General features: G+C 39.9%; 1 protein-coding gene and 1 long non-coding RNA gene across 5 annotated transcripts in view; one reads left to right on the forward strand and one right to left on the reverse strand.

The window, feature by feature from the left end:
* The window catches only part of smap1 (small ArfGAP 1), a 154270-nt gene that overhangs the window by 96922 nt on the left and 45618 nt on the right, over positions 1 to 11730 (reverse strand). The window lies entirely within an intron of this gene.
* LOC117960411 lies at positions 5262 to 9718 on the forward strand. Its single transcript, XR_004660142.1, has 3 exons — positions 5262 to 5369; positions 8781 to 8785; positions 9708 to 9718. It is a non-coding gene; the product is annotated as an uncharacterized LOC117960411 (long non-coding RNA).

The raw sequence follows: 11730 nt of genomic DNA on the forward strand, positions 1-11730 counted from the left end.
TTCTGAAGGCAAAAGGGGGTCCAACCCGTTACTAGCATGGGGTACCTAATAAAGTGGCCGGTGAGTGTATATATATATCTCTCTCTCTCTCTCTCTCTCTCTCTCTCTCAAGGACTTGGAGAATCATGATATCCTTATATATTTTACTGTGTATTGTGTAATAATAATAAGAATAATAAAAGCATTTAACTAAAGTTGTTTTCATTTACTACTAATTGGTTGACCTCTATAGACTGCGGTTAACTGCTCCCCAGATCTCTGCAGGGTAAATCCAGACAGCTAGCTAGACTATCTGTCCAATCTAAACCTTCTGTTGTACAACTAAAACTTTTGAACGTACACCAAAACAAGTTCCTTCAATTCCATCATAGCACACAGGCCTGCCCTAAAGGAAAGAACAGTACTAGCGAACAGGTGACTACAAGTTGTCACAGTATGTTCAATCAAGCCAACATTGTGTTGGTCGCAGAGCTGTAACAATTCCAAAAGTTACAAACATACAATTAATTTTCTCAAAAATAATTGAGATAAACAATATAATAGTCTCTTTAGGTAAAATTTAAAATATTTATTAAATCCCAGTATACTTCTTTTGGTTGCAACACTGTCATCTGACCCTGATAATGTAAAAACACAGATAACAACCTATGAAGTTAACCACGGCTCTGTATTATTGTTAAAACATTGTATTTTTGCTTAAATTAACATAAAATTGATAATTACCATCAACAGTTATTCCCATTAAGAACTTAGCTAATGTGAGCAATTAATGGCAATCAAACAAAAAAAAGGCGATTACATTAAAAACAATTGCGATTTGACAATTTTGTAAAAAATGTTACAAGCCTAGTTGGTCATCCTATGTGATGATTTATTGTTTGTCTTTGTTGAATAATACAGCAGATATAGAGCTTAAAAATGACCACATTTTTCACATCATTGGATAAGTTAAAAAACATTTTTATTTACTGCCGCTATCAGATGTAAGACAGCCAAGCACCATAAGCCTTTCTCCACTGAAAGGTTTTCACAGTACCAGATGGACTGAGAAACACAGAAAGGGAGTAGAATAGTTGCAGATATGAGGCAGATAAAGATAAGAAAAAGTCAAGAAAACATAATTATCAATACCACATTTGCATACATAGCATATTGCTTCTTTTATGTTCACAAGACTCAAGAGAATTCAAACCAAGTACGTGTTGTTTTTTAACGATGAAAAGCCTGGCTTACGCCTTCTACAGCTTGGTGCACACAAAATCTATCTATGGACGCCATCATCAAAAAATGAGCACACACTTTGTACAATAATTACTGCCATTTCCACTCCGTCTTCAAAATGCAAAACAATCTAATCTGACAAATATACCATCAGCTGCTTCACCACAGAACTAAAATCTGTCCCGTCTGTAACAAGACATGTCAGTTAACAGATTGAGCTAAACAATCCTGGCCCTGTCTTTATCACTTCCTTGTTTATTCTTTGCCATCTGGCTCGTCGCTGCCTTTCTGCACCACAGCTTCAACTACCTCCCTCAAGATTTGTGTCTTGTCTCCGCTTACTGCCTGTCCCCACCTCACATGAACAGATTGATTAGTCCAAAAAGTTGTAAAAGTAATCAGGTCATGTAAAAACTGAACATTTGTATAATTTTGCAGTCTACTATGGGGGTGAAACGTGTGAGGAGATACAACAGTATCAGTATGGATGGAAATTCTGAAAAAATGGATTTACTGTCCCAAACATTTTAAATTATAATTTCATGACAAAACAAAATCCACACACTGGTGGACAATTGGAAAATTAAACTTTCCAAACCAATGATTCAAAACAAGAAACCAGCAGCCCCCCTTTCATCAAATGCAGAACAACTATGGCAAGTTGGTTTTATTAGATGGGGAGCGTCTCTTTGCCTTCCTTTTTTTCTTCCAAACAACTCTGATGGCCTGGACACTCGTAAAACAGATGACAAGTGCTACAAAAAACAAACTGTAGCTTTATTTAGCGCTTCAGAGATACCATTAAATGTATACTACGTATACATACATAGAACTACACGTCCCACAGATGGTTAAATACTGTTGCCTTGAATAGGTTAGGATTTTTGTATTTTGTTGACTTAATTTGCTTTTGTTCACAGGTGTCTTATAAATACGGTGGCCCTGAGAGCTCAACAAATGCAAATTAGGCAAACATGTAAATAGACAAAATATAAGCAAATTAACAAACAATCTTCACCAATTTCAACACATATCTGCAAACAGACATAACACCACCAAATACAGAAGCGTTCTGCAAGCAGGCACAGCAAACGTTTTTAGGGGGACACTAAAAAGTGATGCACACGTTTTTTACCATGGGTTTTGGCCAATTAAGTTATTGAACTCAACATTCTGTTTATGGGTGGCGTTAGGCAATTAGGTAAAACAAATTCAGTTTTTGGGGGATTATTTTGACATTGTGTTTGTTTAATTCAAATGTTAATTTTTTTTATTAAACTTTATTAAACCCACAAGAGGATTTAATAAGAGGTTATTTTTACACACATTACACACAGGCCTCAATTACACACACATACTCAGGAACTATAAATGCACTAATGGAGAGATCTCAGAGTGAGGGGGCTGCCCACGGAAAGGCGCCCCGAGCAGTTGGGGTCCGGTGCCTTGCTCAAGAGCACCTTGGCAGTGCCCAAGATGTGAACTGGCACCTCACCAGCTACCAGTCCACCACCCTACTTTGGTCCGTACGGGGACTAGAACCTGTGACCCTCCAGTTCCCAACCCAACTCACTACGGACTGAGCTACTGCCACCCCAATACATATCTATTAACCTATTGTTTGGCTTTTGTTTATTATCAGTCTGTCAATCAAATGCACCGAATTAATCTTGAAACAGGCTAACATTATTTTGCTGGCTATAGTTACTTTCAGTCAAAAATGTTCCAGCCTTTTCTCATTAACCATTCGTCCAAACGCTAAAAAAAAGCTAAGCACTGTAATTCGTAAGCCTTCCGCGTTGTTTTTTTGTTGTTGCTGTGTGTGTGTGTGTGTGTGTGTGTGTGTGTGTGTGTGTGTGTGTGTGTGTGTGTGTGTGTGTGTGTGTGTGTCTGTGTTTTTTTGTCTGCGCTAGGTTAGCATGAGGAGAAAGAATAAACACAGAGAGAAAGAAAAAGGAACATTTGGAGTCTTGATTTCGAGGAATAAACACTCCTCTGGTCCATTCAGGATTCTGGCCCAACGTGAAGTTAGGGACGATTTTCAGATTTTCTTCTTCTGATTTTCTTCTAGAGACAATCTGTTTTTTTCGGCAGATTTGAAAACATGTTTTACAGGATCCAATAGTGTCCTCCAGAGCACCGAAATAATCAACTTTTCCGGGAAAGGAACTATTTAAAGCACAACGCAAACTTGTCTGTGTGCTGACCTGTAGCCGTTGGAGCAGTGGTGGAAAGACAACGTTTTGGGCGCTCTGGAGCTTATATTCCTCCTCCACCTGGCGGTGGAGTGTGGTGCATTAAGGTTCCAGGAACCAATGGGAAAAAATCAGCGTTGTTGAGGGTGTGAAGATCTGTAGTTTTTAGGCTTTCGGCCATTTTGAACCTTTTCCCTGTAGTAGATTGGTGAAAAAGGCTTTGGAATTTACCACAGGCCTGATCCTTTGTCTCCGAAAGCCTTCTAGGCTTTGGAATTACGTGAAGGCCACAATTGGACTTGTGCCTCAGGCACATGTTGACCCATGTATCCCTTGTTTAAAATCAGTTCTTTGTTTAAAATCTGTTAACCCTCTGATTGATCCAAACATTGCTATACCTTTTTCCTCAGTTCTAATTTGATTAAACGTTTCTACATTTTGTAACTAATTATTTTCATTACTTTACACATAATTATACTGCTCATTTGTAAAGCACTTTGAATTGCCATTGTGTATGACTGTGTATTTATAAATAAACTTCAATTCACCTCAATTATGTTAACGGGGAACCCTGCCACCCAATAATAAGTGACTGATTATGCTATTAATACGCCAAGAGTATCTTCTATGTTTTGAAATCTCTTTGTTGCCGCAGATTTCAGATCAAACCATTTATTTTCTACTTTATCAGTTCTGCACCCTTCTTTGGATACAGCATTCACTGCATGAGTAACTGCATTCCATGCATCGGTTTTATTTGCTTCTTTGTATTCACTGCGGACTCTACTAAATATGATGTCTCATTCTTCTTTAACTTCTTGTAACAGTACTTCCACTTCAGAATTACTAAAGTTTTTCTTTCTTTTGGAGTCGAGGCCTCCCCCGTCCTTGCCACGTCTTTTGGGCATTTCTCTAAGTGTGCACACGACACGGCCCTGCCATCTCAAACCCTTCTATTTTTACTAACGGGACATTTACCTTTGCAAAATAGGAGCAACGGGCACAAGCTTTAAATTTACAGAGACATTGGAATTCATAATTCTAAGAACACATCTGCGAACAATTCTGCTGTTTAAGAACACGTCATGAATCAGACATAGACTTTTTTAGGGCCTTTCTTAAGAACATATTTAATGATTTAATAACTTAGGAAGATATTGGTGAATGAGGCCCAATAAAATCTGCGAGTCGGGTAAAAGATGCTCCGCGTCTGAGACGCTCCTGGTGTGGTATGGCACGTGGCGGAGGATGGGACAAAAACGGAACATAGCCAGAACGCAACAGAGTTGCTCTATGTGGAAAATGCCTGTTAGAATTGACACTGACAGCAGCAGCAGAAACGGTTAATTGAATCCCTTTCTAGTGGCTCCTAATAACTACTTAGGAGTGTGTTTCTGTATTTGGCTGAGCAGAGTTGTTTCTGCGCATGTGTTGTCAAATTGGTGAAGACGTTTTGTCAATTTGCTAAGTCAAGTCTTTTTGCACGTTTTCTGTATTTGCAGTGTGTTGAGCTCTTAGGGCCTCTGTACTTAAGCCAACGGCTGCTTGGAAGGTCCCTGACCACAGGACTCAACACTTTAGCATGAATCAACCTATATTACCATTAAGTTCAAACAGAAGAACAATTAATCCAATCTTATGTGGCTATTACTTCATTAGTAGTATTACAATCACACACAAAAAACGTATTGGATGTGTGGGCGTCAATTCAGGGATGTGGAACCAGGATAAAGAGTTTTAGCAGTAGAGTGTGTATGGCTACATTTGTTGTTTTCAGAAGCTTAAAATGAGGCATGGAAATGGCAAATGGAATGCTAATCTGCAACAGTACTGAAAGAGAGAGATTGGGACTTGAGTTTGAGACTCAGACCGGAGTGACAATTAAGTCACACACACAGTGACTTCAGACTTGATTTGAGACTCGTCCTCAAAAGACTTCAGACTCGACCTCGAGTAAACGCCGACTATCTCCGGCTAGATATTATTGTTCATAGCTATGCAGTGTTCTAAGCAGCCAGGATGGAACGCAGCAGGTAATACAACACTCACTAAAACCACAGGAGACTTGAGGCTTGGACTATAGCTCAGAGACTTTTAACCATCTCTGCTGTCCAGGAGTCCCATTTTGGACTGCTGATAAAAAAAAAACAACCAAGCACCTCTTAGCATCTAGAAACAGCCAGAGAAAAATGAAAGAGGCTACATCAAATTGACTACCCTTCTTTACTTTCTAACTGCCTTCCTCTCCCATTACTATGCTCTATACACCACCTCGGGGTGGAAACTAACACTGACTGAGTCTTTTCTCAACAGAAGAAAGTTTTTTTTGCCATTTTCATCTTGCTCCATTTCCATCCTTCTCCCTCCCTCCTTGACTGTTAAGGCATCAAACGACTGCTTGCGTTGCCTGTGGTAGTGAAAGCAGCACAGAAGAGATGTGAATTCATTTTCTTTGCCCCGTAAGTATTCTGTTATGTCTTTTAGCCCCCCACCCCCCACCATCACTACTGTTTCTTTAAACTTCCTACTCTTACGACTTTGATGCTGGCGGAGATGTCGACATAGCACTAAACAGGCACAGATGGGCTGGAGATAAAGAGAAGAGCGGCTGGAGGGTAGGAGGGAAGAGTGAAAGGAATACAGAGGCAGTGGGTGCAGAATGATAAAGAGCAGAAAGATAACGAGGACTAGTGCGACCCAGGTGAAAAAGGATGAACAGAGGTTGAATAGATATTAGCACTGAGGAGATAGAAGTGTCTGGCTATCTGCTGATAGAGACAGAAAGATGGTTAACATCTCAACTGAAAACTGTCCGCCGGGTAGACCTACAACACCTTCATTTGTTCTCTTGCGGAGGGCACTTGCTACAGTAAAGTGAAATAGTTACACAGAGCATACTAAAACAGACTACTAAAACAAGAATTATGGAGGCTGAGTGATGGTTTAAACCATAATATAATTCCACAGTGTTCTACAAGAATATCAACTGAATGACCCGGAGTTATGTTTTGTGACATGGTTGCATCCATTAAAGAAGGCTCTATTTTACGTTTTTGTAACCGTAGCAAGCTCTATGGTACTTTTCTATATTTGCATTTGTTTTACACATAGATTTAAAAAAGCAAATGCTGGTATACATAAGTGGTGGGAATCACAGTGTACCTTGCAATACACAATACCATAATACTGCAAATCTGCGATACCGTAGTGAGCAATAAGTTTCCCTCACTCATGTGTTGAGCGCCACCACCATAACGTGAGGTATAAGGTAATAAAGCCTTTGTTTAATAAACTATGGAGAAATAGAGTCTTTAAATGTTTCAGATGTTAAGTTATTTGCTGTCAAAGTAGCGCCAAACTTGATGGGAGTCAACGGAATGTGGATGGAAGATGATGGCTTGTTAGCCTACAATCTCCGCATCGTAGGCTGTTTTAGTGTCACTGCATGGCAGAAGTTAAGTAGGCTGCCATGGCTGGCTGTAGGAACACAGAACATCAGCGAGCACTAAGAACACAGCAGACAGGTCATCCGTATGACTAACATAGGCAAATAAGGTTCAAAATCAGCAAAGTTTTCCTCCAGGGTGACTGTGCTTGCTCTCTTTTGACATTTTTGGGCCAATCACTAGGCTCATCACAGAGGGTTTCCAAGAAGCACTGTGAAGTCTTGTGGATTCCAATGACACTGAAGAAATGTCTGAACCGTATACCGATACACACTAACACCAAGTAATTCACTCATGGCGGAACAATGGGCTCACGCTGCATGGGCAATAGACATGGTGTGCATGTAGATGAACTCCACTGGCAACAAAGTACTGCAAGCTGGGCATAAAAAACAACACTGTGCTCTCTCTACCTCACCCTTCACTGGTCTCACAAACAAATCCAAATTATTTTGCAGCAGTCCATGTGTGCATAAGGCTTTTTGAAAGCCATAGATTTGGTTTTGAGAATACAAATATTTTTCTGCAGAAATATTTCAGAATTGAAATGCTAGAATGTCTGAAATGGGAACATTTGAGTTTGATTATTGATACAACAATGCCTTTCTAAAATTCTAACTCAGTATAAACGTGTTTTTGTTCCATTAAGGAAAGACTTTGTAACTTTTGAAAGAACGAATACATTACTCCCCTCACAAATAACAAGTTTAATTAACTTGCAATTAAACACATCTTTCCTTTGGTTCAATATACTCAAGGTGTTTGCAGTTACAACCTCACTTGGTCTGGTATGAGCAGAAGCTTACATTGGCTAGTATAAGCTAACGTCAGCTAACGTTGGTGTTAGATGTTAGACATTGCTGTGTAACTAGTCTCGCATTGCTAGGCCTGGATTGCCACAGCATTCTTGGATGGAAAAAAAGTGCTCTGGTTTATTTTCATTTCTTTAAACCAATCACAAACATCTTGGGTGGCACTGGGCAGAGCCACGGTGCCGCTGCAAAATAGCCTCAGCAACGAACTTACGCACGTTCAAAAGTAGTTCTAGTCATGCAAAAGAAAACTCAGATTAAACAGATAGTCCTGCAGAGATCTGAGGAGCAGTTAACCATAGGGCTCATATCCATTACAACACAAAGAAAGCGGAAGGTAACATCCGGATGAAAAGAATGACATCCGCCGGGTGTTCCGGGAGCACCGAAGCAATCCCAGAAGTGGACCGTTGTGGATGTAGACTACTGCGTAGCTGACATTGCAGTCAGTTCGGTGGCTTTATGACTTATCTTATTTTTTTGTTACTCAAATTTTTTAATATGGTAAGGGTTTTACTGGCTGGAGGGTGGAGCTGGGGACGATGACGGATTTCAAAAAAGGCGACGAGAAAATTGCCAAACTTATTTTTTCCCCCCAAATTTCCAAACTTGAAACATCAAAGCGGCGGTAAAAATAAGGGACGTCACTGATGCTATGTCCATTTTAACTGTCTGTAATTTAATCCAAATAAATCTTACTGTATACCTCATAGTATAGTATTAACGCTGACCATATCCAGTTACTAACAGTTACTAACAGCCAGTGTCATCCAAATCATCCAAACAGTGCAGTACGATGACGTAACTATATTGAAAAGCATGCTGAGACAAAGCTTACACACTCTCATGCCAACACATACAGATATAGTTCAGGGTTACTGTAGCCCGCCCTCTCCTCTTCTTTCTCCATCTGCACCAAACTGCTTAAGTGATGATGAGTTGTTTTTATTAATTAATTTGCATATAAAAGCAGAGCAGTCTGTGTGGGTGGCAGAAACAGATCCTAGATCACAGTCTGGCTGTTGGCAATGCTTCAGAGAAAACCAGAGAAGAGAGGAAGAGAGAGAGAGAGAGAGAGAGAGAGAGAGAGAGAGAGAGAGAGAGAGGAGGTGTGAGGATGAAAAAAAGAAACAAAAGACAAAGAATAAGGAAAACAAAAAGTGAGACAATGAGAGGAAGAAACAGAGAGATGAAATAAAGATGTGCCAAAGAAAGACTGCTGTGAACAAGAATTTTTGCATTAATGTAACACAATGGTTTCTCATGTTTTAGAGTTTTTTTCATTTTTCAGCAACTTCCTGCGTGTGTGCATGCTTGAGTATGTGCGTGCGTGGATTTTGTAAAAATCACATCGATTAATACCTTACATTGCGGCACAATGATTAATTGCTTAAAAATAACCGAAAGTTGAAAGAAAATCATTGATTATGACTTAAATCCCAAGAGCAGATTTTTTTATGTTAACAATCTCTTTAGCTTTAAAAAAAATGTATTAAAAACAAATACTTCTGGCTAAACTGACCTCTGTCTTACGCACATTTAGTCATCTATTACTAATATACTGAAAAGGCTCAAGCCAACATGGTTTTGTTGACAGATAAAAAAAAAAACGATCAACTGGATCTTTAAAAAGAAAGGCAAGGCTGTGTCCTAGAAAATAAAAAAAAAACTGAGTTGTTCTCTACATAAACAATCAGGCTGATCAGTTTCAAGCATTTCCAGTTAGTTGGTTGCAAGCTTAATTTCGAGGTTGACTTTTCTGCAACCGTTTTGAAGAAAAGAAACCTAGGAAAACTTTAAAAGGCCTTTGTCACAGCAGACTTGTTGGGAAAATTACAGTTTTTTACAAATAACTTTAACAACAACACTACCCAATCAGACATGTTTCAGCAGTAAAGCGACCCAGAATAGGAGAGAATTTAACAACAATGGCAGCCCAGATCCCATTGGTTATTGCCATTAGCCATGTAGCTACTATAGGTAGCAGTGGACACAAAATAGCAGCACTTTCCACAGTCAAAAATTGCAGATAGGGGTCACGTGATGGTGGCCTAGGAGACAATCGGCCTCTATATATTTAGCATTCTCTCTTAAACTATGTGTCTTCTTATAATGCCAGTGCAGTAGTATGACTATTGAACACTTCTGGACAAAACAACACCAAACAATGCCAAAGGGAAAGATTAAGCCGCGACAGCCAACCGTCAATACGGAGCTAGCCCAACATGGCAGCGAGTATGGTGAAGACAGTGAGGAGGCAGAACTTGAACCCGGACTTGCTAAAGCGCTGGATTTGATGACCACTAAACTAAGGGTGGCTATTGACAACAAACTCAACCCTCTGGCTAAAACCGTCCTGTCTCATGCTACCAAGCTGAAGAAGGCTAATGACCGCTTGGATGAAGCAGAGGCTACGATGCTGCAGATTGAGACTTGCTTTTGTCTCAAGTTGAAGTTGATAGCATGGTCATTTTATTGGATGCAGAAAACGCTTTGACCGTGTTGAATGGTCATACCTGTTACCTGTCTTATATCAATTTAATCTGGGAGACAATTTTATTAGATGGGTCAAATTATTATATAAAAACTCCATGGCAGCAGTCTTCACCAATGGCTGTAGATCTGACAGCTTCCCACTTCATTGCTCAACACATTAGGGCTGCCCCCTTAACCTCGCCCTTTTTGCCCTTGCAATAGAGCCTCTCGCTGAAGCCATAAGGCAAGACTCTGAAATAGTTGGCATAACCGTGGGTGGGATCCAACATAAAATTTCTCTTTACGCTGAGGATGTTCTGCTTTATGTGCTGGACCCTGAAACTTCTTTGCCACGACTTGTTGATGTAATCACTCTGTTTGGATGTTTCTTGGGTTACAAAATGAATTTCTCAAAATCTTTGGCTATGCCAATGGGAAGCCTCAGAGATAGAACCTTTGTGACCTTTGTTTCATGAAATGTTTAAGGCTAATTTTAACCCCTCCTAGACTCCGTAAAGAAGGACCAAGACAGATGGACCTCACTCCCTTTATCATTGCTTGGTTGAGTTTCTATTGTTAAAATAAATATCTTGCCAAGATTTTTATACCCCTTACGGATGATCCCTCTACTTTTGTCAGGCAAGGTACTGAAGCTGCTTAATGGCTACCTGAGTGACTTCATTTGGAATTAGAGAAAGCCCAGGCTAAAGTAGCTAAACTGCAACTCCCTAGTTCAAAGGGAGGTCTAGATCTTCCCAACATTAGATGGTATCAGATAGCATCCCATTTCAGATTTATAGTAAACTGGGTCAAGGAGGATCCCACCTCTGATTTGCTGAGTTTAGAAAGATCACAGACCTCATGCTCCCTATCAGGCCTTTTGGCTTTTAAGGACTTAAGGAGCCATTGTAAAAGCAACCCTATAATATGGTTTATTACACAAAAGCTTGAAGGGAGGTATGAACTAACATCCCCATTGGCTCCAATTCAGGGCAATACTAACTTCTTACCAGGCATGATAGATGGGGGGAACAATACTTGGACGTCTCGAGGGATAAAGAGGACGCGTGATTCGTTTCAGGGTGCATCCATGCTATCATTTGCACAACTTTGAAAAAAGTATGATGTCCCCAGGCATGACTTTTTTAAATGTCTGCCGATTCCGGACTTCATAAACAGGGTAATATGTTATGCAAAAATGGCAAGATGAGCTTGGTATAGATATTGATGGGGATAAATGGACTAAGATATGGACTCAAACAAAGAAAATATCTGTGTATAACCGTGCCAGATTGCTGCAATTTTAGGTTGTACACCGTTTACAAATCTCTCCTAACAAAAGACATACAATTAATTCCCAACTCTCACCTGCATGTGAAAATGTAAAATCTCAGTGGGCACCTACACTTATTGTATCTGGTCTTGTCCTAAAATTCAAACATACTGGCTGGGTGTTTTGCAAGATCTGGACATATATATGTTGGTGTTATGTTGAACATGGACCCTACACTCACCGGCCACTTTATTAGGTACCCCATGCTAGTAACGGGTTGGACCCCCTTTTGCCTTCAGAACTGCCTC

The sequence above is a fragment of the Etheostoma cragini genome, chromosome 17, assembly GCF_013103735.1.
Source record: "Etheostoma cragini isolate CJK2018 chromosome 17, CSU_Ecrag_1.0, whole genome shotgun sequence".
Taxonomy (NCBI): Eukaryota; Metazoa; Chordata; class Actinopteri; order Perciformes; family Percidae; genus Etheostoma; species Etheostoma cragini.